This window comes from Protopterus annectens, chromosome 17.part0 (genome assembly GCF_019279795.1).
Source record: "Protopterus annectens isolate FY-2018-M chromosome 17.part0, PAN1.0, whole genome shotgun sequence".
NCBI classification, from domain to species: domain Eukaryota; kingdom Metazoa; phylum Chordata; order Ceratodontiformes; family Protopteridae; genus Protopterus; species Protopterus annectens.
This window is the reverse complement of record NC_056751.1, coordinates 505,323,023-505,343,538: the sequence shown is the minus strand read 5'-3', so window position 1 is coordinate 505,343,538 and position 20,516 is coordinate 505,323,023. Positions and strand designations below refer to the sequence as shown.

The following is a 20,516-nucleotide window of genomic DNA, read 5'->3' as shown; positions in this document are numbered from 1 at the left end:
TTCCCATGCCACTGACATATAATGGGATTTGTGTGAGCCACTGTTATCTTTTTAACTTTCTGTAAAGGACTACTACTCTTCTGTCTCTAATCACCTTCATTTATGTTTGGCTCAAAGCTTGTTTTACACTACACTTAGAAGTTATCCAGCTACAGCCAGAAAAGTAGCTAAAGTAGCTAAATTGTTGGCCTTTGTTCAGGGTTTTCTTTCGTAGTCCAAGAGGAATTGTCAGTTCCCTCCCCCCACACTACTGCAGAGGTGTTAAAACTGTCACTACACTGAGACCCCTGCAGAATCAATTCCTCTGACTACATTTGACTGATTTTTTTTAGTTCTAGGGTGGAGTTTTCCTATAAAAGGTTCTACATCAACCTGGTCAATAATGAAAAACACAAATTTCTTAAAGGAGGGACAACTCAAAGAATGTCTACTCAAGGCATTAGTAACCTTGCACTTTTTTCATATAATTTCCGTAGGCCCAATACCTTGAGTTTCCACTGGCCTCGGTGTCTCCACGTGGCTGTCGGTTGCGGCCTGTGGCTCTGAGGTAGCGGGTGCCAGGGGCTGCGAAAGCACCTCACTGAGAACCGGCGACTGGCCTAGAAGAGGCTTCGTCAGTTTTGAACCTCGGATGCCTGTCTTTTTCTTTGTCTTTGCGTTTTTTATACATTCCGGTCGTCGGTTGTTCCGACAGCATTATGTAATTAAATCTTCGTCCAAAATAATGTAAAGCAAAATCAAACCGACGTTTAATAGTGCGTTTATTAAATCTAGCACAAAACAGACAACTAGTGATGTCGTGGTCAGGGCCTAGGCAAGGAATGCAGTAAGAGTGAAAGTCCGTATGAGGTATTTGCTTCCCACAAGAAATACAATTATTAACTTTTACTGACATCGGTCTGGAGCAAGAAAAAGTTTCCCCAATGGGGTACTTAGCTTTATTGAAGACTTCGGTTCTGACATTCAATTTTGAAAATCTCAGGAGTCGGCCGACCGGCACTTGCGAACTGCTTATGCTTCGGGCACCGCGCGGCAAGGAAGACAGAAGAAAATGGCGTTGGTTGCAACTTTTATACCCCTGGCGCACTGACGTCAGGGAAGAGGCGACAGCAACCGATGCCGGACCAAGACTTTGGAACTCAGGCCGACTACGGGTCGCCTGCCAGCAGGATAACCCAAGTGTAATGACTGCAACAGTGAAACACGATGAACATCACAAATGTCTTAAAGGAGGGACAACTCAAAGAATGTCTATTCAAGGCATTTGTAACCTTGCACTTTTTTCATCTCTTACAGGTGTTCACAGACCCTTTCTTTAAATTTTCTACTGGTTTTCCCTACGTATAAACTGTTGCATGAGGTACAGATAGTTAAATAAAATACATCAGATGTACTGCAGTTACATTTACCTGCACAAGGTATGGTTCTATCATAACAACTGAAATGTAAGGCCCGTCATGTATGTACCTGCACATTCTGAATACATTTTTCCAACTACCAATATTCTTCTCGAGCAAGGATTTAATGTTTCTCCCTTTACTGTAAACAGTCATCAGAGATGGCCCAACTAGTTTTTTCAACTCAGGAGGTAATACAATATCACAGTTTAATTTAACTGTATCTAAATATGTCAATACTAAACGGAAGCGACAATACCGGTATATTTAAAGTAACTGAAGCATTACCCCTTATGTCAGAAATTAGTATACTTTGATCCTGTAGTGGCCTTTTCAATGTAGGTGAAAATCAGTCATTACATAACCGCATAACTTAATCCCTAATGCTGTGTAATAGCTTGACAGGATATCCCCTTGCCACAAGCATACATATTAAGTGGTGGATCTCATCTGAATGATAGCCTCAGCATGACTGCATTCTTGGACAGGAGTGCCTTGCTATCTGGCAGGCAACAGAGGAGTAACGAATATATATCTATACTTTCTCTTTCTATAAAATGTAAGGGTCTCTTTTGGAAGACAGCAGACTGCCTGCATGAAGCACTTATTCTGATGTGGGATTTTTTTTTTTTCATGATGGTAGCAACTAGTTATAGACATGTCAACCTAAGATTGGAAGATAAGGGCTCTCTGTTTACGCTTGCACACTACTAGTTCCAAGTAGCTCCACAACCAGAAGGAAAATACTTTGACAATACTGATCTAATGGTATGCTGTTCCCTCTCTCTTCTGGGGGTAACAGCATACCCCTTTGCCAGAGGATAGGGCTTTGACACTCTTGGACAGACATTTGCCCTTCCATTTTACCGCTTACCTCAGACATCTCTTTGCTTTTTAATCCAACTACCTAGATTTCAGAAACAGATGGAAAAGATGATAGAGATTGCTGGAAAACTTGTAATGGAGAAGAGTTGCAACCATGTGCTGTAGAAATCACTTAGCCAAGTTACAGGTATGATTAAACTTCAAGGCACAGCACCTTTTGAATTTTACAGAAGCAGTGGTGTCTGAATATGCCATAGTCCCATTTTACATGGTAATCAAGCAAGGAAATGGTGTTTGTTAAACATGGAGTCTGGTGAGAAACTATTTGACTAAGGAAACCTTGGCATTTGTTTTATCTGACAAAATTCATGCCTTAAGACTGGTTTACAGATGAAACACTGGTCAATGATTTAGTTTGTCCAGTACATCATTCCTCACCATACAGTTTGACAAATGAAGTTAACAATGGGAAGGTTATAGGGTTGGAGCGCATGCTGTGGGGCATACATAAATTATTTTCATAGCTCATCATCATTGTGCATGATGTTTTAGGATCACCCTTACTGACATGCGATGCCTCTCTGATACTCTGAGGGAACAGCGGCACATATATGCTACATGTCCAAGGATGAATGCCTCATTGAAGGAACTGAATACAACCTGGTGCTCCACAAAGGGTCAAAATGTGGTGCTAACGTTTGGTACAGCATAAAGCTATTTGGTGTCCCCTTCCAAGGCATTGTCATGGAACGCAACCATCCCTGCTTTGGGGTATCCTTCCTATACTGCTGCTTACCAGCTTGCATGTGTGGGCAGTTGCAGAGCCCCAACATACCATAAGGCAAAACAATAACCATCACAGCCCACAAGATATAATAATAAACCAAACATACTAGTCAATGGTTTCTCAATTGTGAGACACACCGACGTCCCCCCCTCACCAGGCTCAACAAGGAGAAGGTCATGGTCAGTTGTCTGTCTGGTGCCAGAATCCACCACATCACACACACAAATCTCTCCAGAAGTATGACTCTGTCACTGGCCATGTTGGTGTGAATTACTGGAGAAGTACCTCCCTGGACTATATGAAGAGAGACATTATTGAGCTTGTGTCCCACGTAAGTATAACCCGAGTCCTAAGCAGCATCCTACCTTCTCCAAGAATTATACCACAATACCAACAAAAAATAATTGATCAACAACTGGCTTAGTTTCCGGTGTCATTCCATGGGGATCCAGTATATGTCTGCCTGGGATGACATGGTTGACAGGCCTCGATGCTTTGCCAGAGATGACCTCTACCTGTCATCGCTGGGATTCCGGATCCTGGCCAAGGCTCTCACCTCACCCACTGTACCTTTTTTAGGCAATGTCCCAAAGACAAATACTCCACCATAAAAGATCTGTCAAAAAGCTTAACGCTAGGAGCCTTAACCAGAAAATGCACTCACTGGAGGCTCTCCTTGCACTGGAAGATGCTGATATCTTGTGTGTTCATGGAAACTTTGTTCAGGGCTGCGGAGAGCACCCCTTCCTTACCAGGCTATATCTCATTCCACACATTCCAACCCCAAAATTCAGGAAGACTAAGGGTGGTGGAGTCTCTGTCTTCATTGAGGACAGGCACATCTCCAGACTGGTTTGCCAGGATGACGCACTGGAACTACTCCAGGTGCAACAGACAGTTGGCAAGACACCCATCCAAGTTATAGCCAGCTATGGACCCAACTCCATTACTCAGGGCACCCACTCCTCTTACCTGGATATACTTGACTCCATCAAGGTACCCCCTAACACCCCGATCCTTGGTGACTTCATCTATCCCGCCACAGACTGGGTGAACCATTCCTGCACTAATGCACTCAAAGATTCCTTGACTTCATCAGTTCTAACGCATTAAACCAGCTCATCACACCCCTCACAAGGGGAGATAACATACTGGACTTGGTTCTCACCAACATGGGCAACTGCTGCACCACTCCCATAGCATGTTCTTCCCTGGTGAGATCAGATCATCGGACTGACTCATTCGAAGTTTCTATCCCACCCAACCCCCACCCCAGCCATAATCAAGCTAAAATACTTTCCTAAGGGAGGGTATCAGTAGCTTTACACCACCACACCCCTCACAGGATGCAGCCAACTATGCTGAACAATACACCAATGTAGTATACAAGCACCTGTACAACTGCATGGACTCACCATTCCCAACAGAACTAAAACCTGCACCTCAAGGAAACATAAACCTGTTTGGTGGGAAACCTCTATCAACAGGCTTTAACAACAAAAGGAAGAAACTGCTGTCCAAGGGTAAAAAGGAACAAACTCCAAACTGGAAAAACTCTCTCCTTAGCCTCATCATCAAGCAAATTGGATCACTAGTTAAAACCTGCAAAGCCAATTATGAATCAAACCTATCCTCCGAAACAAAGCAAAACCACAAAGCCTTCTTCAGTTACGTTGGGAATCTCAATAGCAAAGCCCAAAATTGTTACAAATTAGTACTTAACAGTTATCACTTACACTGATCCTTTTGACTTAGCCAGCCTGCTAGCAGATAGGTTCAGTGCAAACTTCACCCCCTGTTCCCGCAAAAGGCCCTTACGACATCCCTGATACTTGTCCCGTACCTCACATCTCTGTAGATCAAGTGTTAAAGGCCCTATCCAAGGCAAAGAACACAGCTTCCATGGGACCAGATAGTATCCCAGGCTGTATTCTGCACCATCTCCAGCAAGAACTGGCTTTGCCATTGAGCACCCTATTCAACCACAGCCTACATACAGGCCTCATTCCAGCAGAGTGGAGAACTGCCATTGTCATCCCCTTGCACAAAGGTGGTGCCACTACTGACCCTGGAAACTATTACCCCATTAGCTTGACAAGTCTGATCTGCAAAGCCATGGAGCGTATTATTATGGATCTCATAAGCAAGGACATAGGCAATCTCCAAGCACTTGACCCCACCCAGTTTGGATTCAAGGGCAGATCTTGCCTATTGAACCTGGTTGACTTCTTTGAGACCATTGCCACGGCCCTGGATGAGGGAAAGTCAGTACATTCAGCTTACCTTGACTTGGCCAAGGCCTTTGACACAATCCCCCACTCAGGCTTCATTGTAAAGCTAACACAACTTGGCATAAATCCCTATGACATCAGGTGGGTGGCCAACTGGCTCACCGACAGGACCCTCAAGGTCAAAACAGGTGCCTCCACCTCCGATAGTAGACCTGTCACTAGTGGAGTTCCCCAGGGGTCTGTCCTAGGACCCCTACTGCTTGGCATCTACTTCTCAGAGGCCCAGGCAAAGACAAAAGGCCTGTGGTTGACCAAGTTTGCTAATGATTGTAAGTTGGCTGCCATCACTGACTCCCCAAATGATGTTATCATACTGCAAGAGGGTCTCACAGCAACTGATGACTGGTGCCAAAGTCATGACCTCAAGTCAAATGCAAAAAAATGTATCATACCATTCGGCAAAACCATGGCCCCTATTGATTACCACATCAATAGCAATCCCCTAAACACACAACCTGTGGTGAGAGACCTAGGTACTCAGGTTGATAATCTCACATTCGACCATCATGCATCTGCAGTAGTCAAAAAAGCCTTTTACTAGATTCATCTCATAAGTAAAGGAACTGAATCCAGAAAAAAGAAGGTTATTACCTCTCTATACCCGTCCCTCATTAGACCAATAACTGAGTAGAACACCCCATTTGGTATGTACTCTCCAAACATCTGAACCAACTGGAATTGCCACAGAAATACTTCACAAAGAGAATCCATGGCCTCCAACACCTGTCCTATGTGGACAGGCTCAAATCACTATCACTCTACTCAGCATCATACAGATTGCTCAGAGGTGATCAGTGTCTCGCCTACAAGGCAATCTCGGACCCTGCCCTACTAGAGAAGTTCCATATCTGTAAGTCTAACTCCTTGCGCATTACCCACTCAAAAAGGCCTGAATCTAATATGAGACATCAACAAAAACCTACTGGAGAGACAGGCTAGTCTCCTAAACGCTGCCCTGTCTCTGGAATAGACTTCCCATAAATGTCAGAGTATCTCACTGACCCTCTTCAAGCGCAACCTTGATGAGTGGCTGGGAAAAGTACAGTTGTGTACTTACCATAAATGTAGATGTTCGAGTGTATTCACTGTTGCAGTCATTACAATTGGGTTAGCCTGCTGGCAGGCTACGCGCAGTTGGCCTGAATTCCAAAGTCTAGGTCCGGCGTCGGTTGCTGTCGCCTCCTCCCTGACGTCAGTGCGCCAGGGGTATAAATGATGCAGCCGACGCCATTTTCTTCAGTTTTTCAAAATGGTAGGCTAAAAATATGTCAATAAAGCACGCATGCACCAAGGTAAATTTTTCCTTCATCTACAAGCAAATACACCACATAGGTTGTATAGACTAGAGAAGTACAGATGAGTTCCAGCAAAGACAAGGGGGATAGTGGGAGGGTAACCTGGACTGCAACAGTGAATACACTCGAACATCTACATTTATGGTAAGTACACAACTGTACTATGTTCATCGTGTTTCACTGTTGCAGTCATTACAATTGGTTTGAATCCCAAAGCTAAGGTTGGGAGGCTAGAGCTAAATAGGATTAGGAGCGGCTATGAGGCCCTGCAGTGCATTGGCAAAGCCTGCCCTGGGTTTAGAGTAAAGTGTTAAGTGATAGTGCTTTGTAAAAGTGTGCACTGAACTCCAGGTTGCAGCGTCAAAAATGTCTTTGGTTGGTACTCTGAGGAAGGCTGCTGAAGTGGCTGCTGCTCTGGTTGAATGTGGCCTAATGCCCTTAGGCACTGATTTGCCATGTTGTGAATAGCAGAAACGAATGCAGTGACTATCCACTTTGAAATAGTCTGCTTTGAGATAGCCTTTCCATGTGATCCTGCAGCATATGCCACTTGTAATTGCTCAGTCTTTCTGAAAGCTTTGGTTCTGTCCAAGTAGAAGCGCAGCTGTCTGTGTATGTCCAAAGAATGCAGAAGTCTCTCACCCTTATTCTGTGGGTTTGGGTAAAAGGTAGGCAAATGAATAGTTTGGTTAAGGGCCACACTGGACACTACCTTCGGGACAAATGTCGGATTTGTCCTCAGAGAAAACCTATCTGGATGGAAAATGATAAAAGGTTCCACAGCCATGAGTGCCTGTAACTCTGAGACTTGTCTTGCAGAGGTTATTGCTAGGAGCAGAGCTGTTTTCCATGATAAAAATTTTATATCAGCTGTAGCGGCTGGCTCAAAAGGAGGCAGGGTGAGTTTTTCCAAGACATAATTGAGGTCCCATGCAGGTATCGGTGATCTCCTTGGAGGCCTTAAGCTTTTGGCTCCTCTGAGGTACTGCCTTAATAAAGGATGAGGAAAAAATAGGTGGCTATGTATTGTAATGAGGTGAAATGGCCGAGGCATGAATCTTAATTGATAAAAAGGATAGGCTTTTGTCCAGCATCTCAGTTAAATATTGCAAAATCTGTGGAATATTTGGTACGGTCGTGTCAATCCCTTGTGCCTGGTTCCAAGCACAGAATCTCTTCCATTTTTCAGCATAAGATGTTCTGGTACTAGGCCTCCTGGCCTCCAAAATAACATCCATCACTGCTTTAGAGAGAGGTGTGTTTTGAATGACTACATTATCTGCCATGCTGCCAGATTTAAGGTCTTGAGTTGGCTGTGCAGGATCTGATTGTTGTGTTGAGACAGTAAGTGAGAAATTTGAGGTAATGTCCAGGCTGAGTATTGAGCCAAGTTCCTTAGGACTGGGTACCAGTGCTGGTGGGACCAGTCTGGGGCAATCAGTATCATTTTTGGCTTCTCTTGTCTGACTTTTAGGAGTACCTTGGGGAGAAGAGGCAGTGGAGGAAAGGCCATATACTGCTAAGTTTTTCCAGCTGAAAGATAGAGCATCCACTTTCCATGCTTGCTTGTGATAAGACCTTGTGCAGAATCTCTGCAGTTGGCAGTTGTGAGGGGAGGCAAATAGATCTATGTCCGGGCATCTCCAATTCTTTGTTATCATGCTGAAGACTTGCGGATCCAATTTCCACTTGTGGGGATCCATGAGGTTTCTGCTTAGTTTGTCTGACAGAGTATTTATCTTTCCTGGCAGGAATTGTGCCTGCAGATGTACTTGGTAAGTCAATGCTGTGTCCCACAAATTCATGGCTAGTCTGCATAGGGGGTAGGAATGAGTGCCTCCCTGCTTGTTTATGTACCACATAACTGTAGCATTGTCCGTCTTTATCAGTAGTTGTCCCGGATGAAGTAGATCCTTGAAGGCTGTCAGGGCATTCTGAACAGCTACCATCTCTTTTTGGTTGATATGCAGAAGCATTTGGCTTGCAGACCATGTGCCCTGAATACATCTTCCTGCCATGTGGGCCCCCCCAGGCATAATCTGATGCATCTGTTGTTAATATCTGCCTGGCTGTGGGTAAAGCGAAAGGCTGTCCCTTGTTGCAGTGACAGGCCTTTGCCCACCATCGAAACTCCTGTTGCAGGCAGGGAATGAGGGTAATTATTGTTCCCAGGCTGTGGCAATGTTGAGTCCAAACACTTTTTAGATACCATTGAAGTTTCCTCATATGCAGTCTTGCATATGGAATTAGCAGGATGCCATGAAGCCCAAAGCCTGCAGAATTTTTCTTGCAGATAACTGGGTCTTTGTTGCCAACATTTTGTCTGGCGTGAGATAAGTCATCTGGGCAGTTGTATTTAAGCTTGCACCCAGGAATATTATCTCTTGAGGGGGTACTAGTTTTGATTTCTTTTTGTTTAGTGTGTACCCTAGGCATGTTAGTAATCTTTTTACAAACGCCAGATGCTGTAGTAGAATGTCCTTGTTCTCTGCTTGAATAAGACAGTCGTCCAAGTAAGGATATATTTGTATTCCTCTTTGTCTGCAAAATGCAATTACTGGAGCCAGGCATTTTGTGAAGACCCTGGGTGCAGTAGATAAGCCAAAGGGCAGTGCAGAGAATTGGTAGTGCATTGAGCCAGCTATGAATCTGAGGTATCTTCTGCATGATTGTCTTATTGGGACATACAGGTATGCCTCTTTTAGGTCTAAAGTCACAAGCCAAGCCTTCTTGCCCAGCATGGGCAGAAGCTGCTGCAGAGTCAACATTTTGAATCTTGGAATATCCAGATATGTGTTTAGAATAGATAAGTCCAGTATTGGTCTCCAGGCTTTGTCCTTTCTGGGTACCAAGAACAGTCTTGAGTAAAATCCTTGTCCCTGCTCTTGCTGTGGTGCTTGCTGAATGGCCCTCATGTCCATGAGGGATGACACTTGCTTTTGTGCTTCTGCCCATTGATTTTTTGGCAGGTCTGGCAAACCGTTTGCCCTTGGCAGGGTGTGAAAGTGAAACCTGTAGCCTTGTGACACTATATCCAAGACCCACTTGTCCTGGGTTATTATGTGCCAATTTTGAGAAAAAAGTGCTAGTTTTCCCCCTAAAGGTGCTGCCAGAAGATAATTGCTTGGTGCAGGCAGGGGGAAGTCATTGGGACTGTTTCCTGTAAGGCTGTGATTTGTCTTCTCCACTTTTGGAGGTAGAAGTACCCCATTGTTTAGACCTGTATGAGCCTTGGGGCTGGGATCTGCCTCTAGGGCGTCTGTATCTGCCTCATTGTGGCCTGTCTGACACTGGAGAGGACCAATTCTTTCTAGGCCAGTGCCTGCTAAATCTTGGAGGCCTGTACCTGTAAGAAATCCTTGACTGTTTGCATAGATTTAGCTTTGTCCTCCATTTTCTTCAACACCTCTTCTACTTTAACACCAAACAAGGTATCATGCTGTAATGGAGCATCTAATAATTTTGCTTTAACATGATCAGGCAGATTCTGTTCCTTTAACCAAGCATGCCTCCTAATGACAGAACCTGTAACAGCGGCCCTGCTGGAGGCCTCCAGAGAATCAAAACCACACTGCAAAGTATGCATTCCCACTTGTTCAGCTGCATGCAATAAATCCTGCATTTCTTTGTTTTCTGCACATTCAGAGTTAATCAACATTTTCTGTTTAAGCAGTGACATAATATATGGCTGATGTTTAAGCATATGAAACTGACAATTTAAAGCCATTATAGCCAAGGTAACAGAAGTGTAAATCTTTTTCCCCATCTGTCCAGTGCCCTAGAATCCCTGTCAGAGGGGGTAGGGTTTTTTGCAGTGGAAGCCTTGACCCTTTTGGGACCCTGAGAGATAGTTTCTGGGTCAGCAGCAGGGTTCTTAAAAAGAAATTTATTTGAATCAGGAACCCTGTAGTATCTGTCTGGCTTAACAGGAGCTGGAGGTAAAGAGTCAGGAGTCAGACTGGACTCTGAAAATAGACTGTCTAACACAGGTGGAATAGCAAGGGGCCTGTGCTGAGGTAGTAAAAGGAAGTCTCTGAGCCTTTTCTTAGATTCTGAATAATCGTGGCTCTCCCAGTGGAAATGCTCCCTCATGGTATGCAGAGTTTCCCCAAAAGAATAATCCTCAGGAGGAGAGGCTGAAGGGATAGATTCTTCAGCATCAGAATCCTCATAGGGAGGAAGAGAGTATTCCTGATCAGAAGAAATGGAAACCTATTCTGAAGATTCATATTCTGTCTCTTGCCTAGGCCTCTTATCAGGAGAGGGGATGGGAACCCCTGATCAAAGTAATTAGGTCTTCGGCCATTTTGAGCATCTGTTTTTTAGGCATGGAGGCCTGTCTAAGGGGCTGTTGTACTTGTTTCTTTGTCTTTAGAGATGCTTTAGTCTTTGCCTTTGAAGCTGAAGTCATTTTAACATATAACTGTGTAAGCCTGAAAACACCCTCAGAAGCAGATGCCTGCTCAGCGGCTCCAGACCCATCTGAGGGAATAGTTTCCGAGGTTCCAATACCTTGACTTTCCAGTGGCCTAGTCGGCTCCACGTGGGAGTTGGAAGCGGCCTGCAGCTCTAAAGTAGCGGGCGTCAGGGGCTGCGAAAGCGCCTCACTGAGAACCAGCGAGAACTGCCGACTGGCTTAGAAGAAGCCTCGTCGTCAGTTTTGGACCTCGGATGCTTGTCCTTTTCTTTTTCTTTGCGTTTCTTTTGAATTGCGGTAGTCTGATGGCTATCCGACATCTTGTAATTAAATCTTCTGCCAAAATAGTGAAATGCAAAATCGTACCGACACTTAATAGTGCGTTAGTTAAATCTAGTACAAAACAGACAATTAGCCACATCGTGATCAGGGCCTAGGCAAGGAATACAGTAAGAATGGAAGTCCTTATGAGGTATTTGCTTCCCACAAGAAATACAATTATTAACTTTTTCTGACATCGGACTGGAGCAAGAAAAAAGTTTCCCCAATGGGGTACTTAGCTTTTAATGAAGACTTCGGATCTGAAATTCAAACACGAAAATCTCAGGAGTCGGCCGACCGGCACTTGCGAACTGCTTTTGCTTCGGGCACCATGCGGCAAGAAAGACTGAAGAAAATGGCGTTGGCTGCATCTTTTATACCCCTGGCGCACTGACGTCAGGAAGGAGGCGACAGCAACCAACGCCGGACCTAGACTTTGGAATTCAGGCCGACTGCAGATAGCCTGCCAGCAGGATAACCCAATTGTACTGACTGCAACAGTGAAACACGATGAACATCCACAAATCTGTCCCTCATTGACAGGGGCAAAAGGTGCTGACTGAGGTTTCTTTCTGGGGATAAACTCTTTGCTTAACTTGTAAGGACCCCAGGGCCATTAGCCTACTAACCTCCTATGAACTGTGAATCAATGGTATTTATTACTACAAATACTAGTCTGTATTTGCTTTGGGACCTTACCATAGATGCTTTCCAAGAGCTGCTCAGTTACGGCACAGGTTGGCATTCATACAGACGTTGTGAGCTACATTCAAAATCCCTTCCATCTTGATGTCCCAACTGCTTATACTGCATCCCTCACTGCCAAATTTTATATACATGTAAACAGCTGACCAGATGCATTTGTTCCTTTCAGAAATAAATACACTGCCAAATTCAAAAAGAAACCCCTGTGGGGGGACCCAAATATAAACAAACTCAATAATAAAAGAAAAAACTTGTTACCCACAAAGATAAATTAACTCTGAAAATGCCAAACACCCTCTTGCTAAACTAAACATGGAACGTCAGACCCTGATTATGCCAAACAAAGCCAGACATAAGATAAAACATCCATAGTAAGAGAAAAACACAAAGCCTTCATTAATTATGTTAAAAATGTCAGAGACCATGCCTAGCACTGTGCAGTGCTAATAGTAAATGGTATCACATAATCAGACACAGAGGACATGGCCAATCTACTAGAAGACAAATGTAGTTCAAATTTTACCCCTTCTCACCTCCAATATTCTCAGATTGCATACCTCCCCAAACACACACACATACCTCCCACTCACATCACACAAGAACAAGCTCTCAAGCAACTATCCAAGCCCAAGAAAGTACAGTTGTGTACTCTTACCATAAATGTAGATGTTCGAGTGTGTTCACTGTTGCAGTCATGACTGTAGGGTTCTTCCTGCCAGCAGCAGCCCCCGATCGGCCAGAATCCCACAGTCTGGATCGGGCGTCAGCTGAGGTCACTTTTATCCTGACGTCAATGCGACGGAAGGTACAAAGACCTCAGCTGATGCCATTTCCCCAGTTTTTCTTGCCCCAGATGTCAGGTGCCCAGAAAGAAAAGGCTAAAAAAGAAACCATGCCCAAAACCTCATCAGCCAAAATACCTCATAACATACTCATACTCAAAGAAAAAAAACAAAAGAGGGGATAAGAGGGAGGGTAACCCAGACTGCAACAGTTAACACACTCGAACATCTACATTTATGGTAAGAGTACACAACTGTACTATGTCCTTCGTGGTTCACTGTTGCAGTCATGACTGTAGGGTTGAGTCCTAAAGCTAAGAAAGGGTGGCTGGAGGAGAAACAGAGGGAGCAGTCACAAAACCTTGCAAAACCGCAGAAGCAAAACCTGCCCTGGACTTAGAATAGAGAGGGAGGTTGTAATGCTTAGAAAAAGTATGTACAGAACTCAAAGTAGCAGCTTCCAAAATATCCTTGGTAGAACCCCACAAAGAAAAGCTGCTGAAGTAGCAGTAGCCTGGGTAGAATGAGTCCTAACGTTAACAGGAACTGGATTGCCATTATAAGAGTAAAAGAACTTGATGCAATGGGCAATCCACTTGGAAATAGTTTGCTTAGTGATTGCTTTCCCCTGAACAGTAGGAGCATAAGCGACAAACAACTGATCAGATTTTCGGAATATCTTGGTCCTGTCCAGGTATAGACGAAGCTGTCTGTGCACGTCTAGAGAGTGCAAAAGACTTTCTTCCTCACTTTGAGGATTAGGATAAAAGGTAGGCAAATGAATAGACTGATTCAAGGCCACTGCTGAAACCACCTTGGGCATAAATGTGGGATTAGTCCGTAGAGATACCCTGCCCTGATGAAAAATAAGGAAGGGTTCCACAGCCATGAGTGCTTGCAATTCTGAAATTCTTCTAGCAGAGGTAATAGCTAAAACAAAAGCAGTTTTCCAAGACAAAAATTTTAAACCCGTGGAAGCTGCAGGTTCAAAAGGAGACAAAGTTAATTTCTCCAAAACATAGTTAAGATCCCAAGTGGGAACAGAAGCCCTTATAGGGGGCCGAATATTCTTAGCCCCTCTAAGAAATTGTTTAAGTAATGGATGAGAAAAAAATCGGAAGATCCGTATCGTAATGTGCAGAAATAACAGAAGCATGAAGCTTAACAGACGAAAAAATAGGCACGTATGTAATAACTCTGTACTGTAAAATCAGAGGAATGTTCGGGACAGAAGAATCACCACCCTGGACTTGACTCCAGGAGCAAAATCTTTTCCATTTTCCCGCATAAGATTTTCTAGTGCTGGGCTGTCTAGCTTCAAGGATTACATCCAAAACCTGTTTGGAAAGGGCAGAGGTGTTTACAGACCCTGGATCCACCAGGCAGCTAGATGCAGTCTTGACATGACCGTGCAGTATCCGGCCGTCCCGTTGAGACAGTAGATGAGGGATTTGAGGCAGAATCCAGGGAGGCTCCTGAACCAAGTTCATCAGAGTGGAGTACCAGAATTGACGAGGCCAATTGGGAGCCAGTAGAATCATTTGCGGTCTGTCCTGTTTTATCTTCAGAAGTACCTGAGGTAGAAGAGGAAAGGGAGGAAATGCATATATTGAGAGGTGTTTCCAACTGAACAAGAGGGCATCCACTTTCCATGCTAGTTTGTGGTAGGTCCTTGTGCAAAATGTTGGAAGTTGAAGATTCTGAGGGGATGCAAAGAGATCTACGTCCGGACATCCCCAAGCCTTTATAATCATCCTGAATATCCGAACATCCAACATCCATTCGTGTGGATCTGAAATGCGTCTGCTCAATGCATCTGCCAGAGTGTTGTCTTTCCCTGGCAGGAATTGCGCCTGTAAGTCGACACTGCAGGTCAGAGCAGTGTACCAGAGATTCATGGCTAATCTGCACAGGGGGTAAGAGTGAGAGCCCCCCTGCTTGTTGATGTACCACATCACTGTAGTGTTGTCTGTCCGTATCAACAATTGACCTGGTAGAAGAAGGTCCCTGAAGGCTATCAGGGCATTCTGCACAGCTAGCATCTCCTTGAAATTTATGTGCAGGTGTGTTTGCTCCTTCGTCCAAACACCCTGAAGACATCTCCCATGCATGTGGGCTCCCCAGGCATAATCTGAAGCATCCGTTGTCAGAACTTGGTTGGTCGGCGAAGGACAAAAAAGCTTCCCCTTGTTCTGTAGACAGGCTTTGGCTCACCAAAGAAACTCTCGCTGGAAACAAGGCAAAATCGTGACCACTGTTTCCAAACTGTGGTAATGCTGAGACCAGACACTCGAGGTACCACTGCAGTTTCCTCATATGCAGCCTTGCATATGGTATTAGCAGAATGCAGGAGGCCATGTAACCCAAAGCCTGCAGAATTTTTCTTGCAATCAGCTGTTTCATTGAAGCCAGGCGTCGGAAAAAAGAAGCCAGTTGCACTTTTTTGTCTGGAGTCAAGGAAGCATCTGGGTTGAAGTACTCAGAAGAGCACCCAGGAAAGTAATCTGTTGTGAGGGTACCAGATTTGATTTCTTTAGATTCACTGTGAAACCGAGGCACTGAAGAAGATGCTGCACAAAAGCTAGATGCCGAAGTAGAGTGCCTTTGTCGTCCGCTTGAATAAGACAGTCGTCCAGATAAGGGTAAATTTGAATCCCCTTCTGTCTGCAAAACGCCATTACTGGTGCCAGGCACTTCGTAAAGACCCTGGGCGCAGTAGATAAGCCAAAGGGCAGCACAGAGAACTGGTAATGTTTCGAGCCTGCTTTGAAACGCAGATACCTTCTGCACTCTTGCCATATAGGAATATGCAGGTAAGCTTCTTTTAAGTCCAAAGTCACCATCCAAGCATTCTTGCCCAACATAGGCAGCAGCTGCTGCAGAGTGAGCATCTTGAATTTTGGTACATCTAGGAAGGTGTTTAGTACAGAGAGGTCCAGGATTGGTCTCTTTCCTTCCTGGGAACCACGAAAAGTCTGGAATAAAAACCTTGCCCTATTTCAAAATTTGGCACCGATTCTATGGCCTTCATAGCCAGGAGGGAATGAACCTGCCGTTGTGCCTCTGCCCACTGATGATTTGGCAGGTCTGGCCAACCATTGGCAAGGTGTGGAAATGACATCTGTAACCTCCTGAGACTATGTCCAAAACCCACTTGTCCCGGTTTATGTGGCTCCAATTTTGATAAAAAAGAGAAATCCTTCCCTCCAAAGGTGCTTCCAGGAGAGGAGCCCCTGGGACCAGAAAGGGAGAGTCATAAAGACTGTCTTCGGTAAGGTTGAGACTTATCTTCACCTCCCTTGGGAGAGGGGACACTCCACTGCCTATTCCTAAAATGGGTCTGTGCCTGTCCCCTACCTCTGGAACGCCTGAATCTGCCTCTCTGAGACCTGTCCGAGCCCGGAAAGGACCAAGATTTAGCTGGCCAGTGTCTGCCAAATCTAGGAGGTTGTACCTGTAGAAAATCCTTAACAGTCTGCATAGATTTGACTTTGTCTACCATTTTCTTCAATGCTTCTTCAGCTTTGGACCCAAACAGAACATTGTGCTGCAAAGGGGCATCCAAATGTTTGGCTTTAACCTGATCCGGCAAGCTTTGTTCTTTTAACCAAGCATGTCTTCTAATAACAGCGCCAGTTGTAGCAGCCCTTCAAGGAGCTTCCAAAGAATCAAAACCACAATGCAGGGTATGTTTACCCACCTGTTCAATAGCATGCAATAAATCCTGTAACTCCTGATTATCCGCACCAATAGACACAGCTGACATCTTTTGTTTAAATACAGACAAAAGGTATTGCTGATACTTCAGCATATGAAATTGACAGTTCAAAGCCCTAATAGGCAATGTAGCAGAAGTATAAACTTTTTTACCCCATCTCTCCAAAGCCCTGGACTCTCGGTCAAAGGAAATAGGATTTTTAGCAGAGGCCGCTTTAACACCCTTAGGACCTTGAGAAATAGTTTCCGGATCAGGCGAAATATTCTTGAAAAGAAATTTGTGAGAATCTGGAACCCTATAATACCTATCCTGTTTGGCCGGAGTAGGGGGAAAAGAATCAGGAGAGAGAGAAGCTTCTGAAAAAACATCAACAACAATGTCCAATACAGGGGGAATAGCCAGAGGCTTATGCTGTGGGAGAAGAAGAAAATCCCTAAGCCTTTTCTTGGATTCAGAGAATTTCTGCCCTTCCCAGTGAAAATGCACCCTCATATCATGCAAAGTTTCACCAAAAGAATAATCCTCAGGAGGGGAGGCTGAAGGAAAGGAATCTTCAGCATCAGAATCCTCATAAAGAGGAAAGGAATAATCCTGCTTAAGGGAAGAAGCAGAAGAAACAGAAATTTGGTCTGAAGAATCATAATCGGACTGTAATCTAGGCTTCTTGTCAGGAGGGGAATGAGAACCCCTGATCATAGTTAAGAGATCTTCAGCCATCCTAAGCATCTGCCTCTGAGGCCTAGGACCCTGATCAAAAGGTGTCTGGGCTTGCCATTTCACTTTAGCTGGAGCCTTAGACTTTGTCTTTGACTGTAAAACTGAATCCACATTTACAGGAAGCTGTGAAGGCCTGAGAACTCCCTCAGAAGCCGGTACCTGCCTACCGGCTCCGGACCCAACTGAGGGAGCAGTATCCGAAGGTCCAGCCCCTGGCAATTCTGAAGACCCCATCAGCTCCACACCGGAATTGGTACAGGCAAGTGGTTCAAAAGAGGCGGACGACAGGGGCTGCAAAGGCGCCTCACTGACGACCGTCGAACCAGCAACTGGCAATAACTGAGTAACATCCTTTGCTGTGGACCTCAGAGGCCTGTCTGCATCCCTGCACCTCTTACACACCCCAGAAGTAGGAAAAGAATCCGAAGACATGTTATAATTAAACCTTTTTCCAAAATAGTAAAAGGCAAAGTTATATCTACGCCTAATAGTACACTGATTAAATCTAGCACAAAACGCACAATTAGCAATGTCGTGGTCAGGACCCAGGCAGGGAATACAGTAAGAGTGAAAATCCCTATGAGGTATTTGCTTCCCACAAGAAATACAAATATTAACTTTTTCTGACATCTGACTGGAGCAAGAAAAAGACCTCCCCAACGGGGTACTTATCTTTAAAAAACGAAAATCCAGGGATTAAATCCAAAAACAAACAGGAACAGGCTTACCGGCATCAGTGAACTGCAAAGGGCACCGCGCGGCAAGAAAGACTGGGGAAATGGCGTCAGCTGAGGTCTTTGTACCTTCCGGCGCATTGACATCAGGATAAAAGCGACCTCAGTTGACGCCCGATCCAGACTTTGGGATTCTGGCTGATCGGGGGCTGCTGCTGGCAGGAAGAACCCTACAGTCATGACTGCAACAGTGAACCACGAAGGACATCACTGTCTATTGGGCCAGATAATATACCCATCTTCCTGCGGTTTAGCCTATAACATGACTTGTCTGATCTCCTACAGAAGCAATTCAATATCAGCCTCAAAAATTGTCAGCACTAGGAATAAATTTTATGCTGAAGAAGGTGCACTTTAGAGGAAAAAGACAGACTTTTCTTAGTAAGTGAACACATAATAGTACACTTTTGGAACACAAAGTGCATTTTTATTCCTTCTGCTGGCATTTTGAGGATTTGAATTTCTGGATTCCATAGTAGAGATAACCAGGGAAACATCTTTGTGGTTCTTGCAAGTGTCATCATAAACTCTGTAGAGAACACCAAGATCCTCCAAGAAGCCCTGTCCCAGAAAAAAACTGGTGTTAAAGCCATGAGCCAAAACTAAATGCCTATAAAAGTATCCTTCAGCAAGCATGACTCCCCTTCTATCACACTGACCATGCACCCTTGAAAATTGATACTTTAGAGATCTGGGAACCTATGTCGACCATGAACTGTTCTTTGAAAACAAAATATCCACTGTTGTAAGAAAGTCCTTTTTCACTGCACAGCTTGTATCTAAAGACATTACGTCCTGCTGCAAGGATGTAACTGTTTCACTGTACTCCTCACTCATTAGGACATCAGGCCAATCATTTTGTATAATGCCCCTTTTGGTAACTACCTGACCAAACACTGGTCACAACTAGAATGACCACAACGCTTTCTCACTTAAAAAAAAAAAAAAAAAAAAAAAAAAAAAATCAAGGGCCTACACTCTAAAAAAACTATGCAGACCGTCTTAAAGCCTCATCCCTCGTCTCAGTACCATTCCTTCAATCCTATTACACATTCACAAGTCTAGTGGTATCAAATACCTGTTCAAGGGATTTCAATCTCTTCTAGAAAATAAACAGAACATGCTGGACAGACAGGTTTGCATCAGAGAATACTGCTTCAATGGAACCATCTTTCACTCTACACAAAGCAAAGTACTTTACTTACTCTATCCAAATAAAGTTTAGATGAGTGGATGGGTAAACAGCAAATTCACCACTGTCAATGAATAGTGGAAACATGTAAATGCCACAACATATCCTAGTTTGGCCCATCTTTGGGTTATTTATATGCTAAATATAAGGGCTAAAAAATACCTTGGTATGTAAGGTTCTCACAAATCAACAATCTAGTAAGTACCTACAAATCTATTACCTGGCATATATACAATTACTAACAAATTTACAGTAAACTATTATGTACATATGGTTCAGCATAATTAAAAGTCCAAGAATAGCTTAATTGAAATAAAAAATGTAGTCTGTTAAGATTACTGTTCAAGTGATGATGCCTTACTGGCGCCCCTTTTTCCCTCCTGCATTCCAATTTTTCCTTTCTTTCTCATTATCTGATTTGGGTCATCAATAAAATTGTTTTTAAAGCAACAAACAGTAGCCCTGTGTCTGTGCATGTATGAATCAGATTTTCTGTATTAAATAATAGTTTTTGTAATGCAAATAGGACTCCTGAAATTTAAAGACAATTCACATCAGTCTTTAATACCAAATAACCAAACAAAATTGTATTATTTATGTTATTTACTCTCTGCTGACCTGGTTAGTCTCACTAGACTGTATTCATACTTCTTTCAGATTTTCTGGGTTATGGGCCGCCACAGCGGATCACCTGTCCACTCATGATTGGCAGTGGAGTTTTACGGTGTCGAGTTGCCAGCCCAGCACCTAACCTTCCACAGAAGGCAAACACAAATGCACGTACTCACACCTAGGGCCAATTTAGAGTATCCAATCCACCTATAGCATGTCTTTGGGATGTGGGAGGAAACAGGAGCACCCGAAGGAAACCCACGCGACCACAGGGAGGACATGGAGACTCCACACAGAAGGCACCCAAGCCGAGGATCGAACTGGAGAACCTCTTGCTGTGAAGTGGCATCGCTAACCGCTGCACCACAGCAGCTGCCCTACTAGACGGTATTCATACTAACTGGGGAAAACTTGTCCAGGACACCATGGGACTTCCCCTACACTATTTGATAGGTACAATGGGATCTTTTCCGTCGACCTGGGGGTACCATCAAATGAGGCAGATGTGTCCTTGGATTAACATCATATCATTTAGAAACAAGGATTATACTACTCATGTCAACAGGAAACATCTCATCTATTGTTTCTAGTGATGCAAATTTTGATGCATGCCTACCGGATATGAAATCTGCCAAGATATTAGATCCATTACTGTGAATTCAAAAAAAACTGCCCCTCCACTAAACTAGGAAACCAACGCTACTGGCATTTACATCAGCCCTT

The 20,516-nt window shown here is 44.1% G+C and overlaps 1 protein-coding gene across 2 annotated transcripts in view; it reads right to left on the bottom strand.

Annotated features, from left to right (window-relative positions):
- Nucleotides 1–20,516, bottom strand: part of NAPSA (napsin A aspartic peptidase) — a 776,864-nt gene that overhangs the window by 84,572 nt on the left and 671,776 nt on the right. The window lies entirely within an intron of this gene.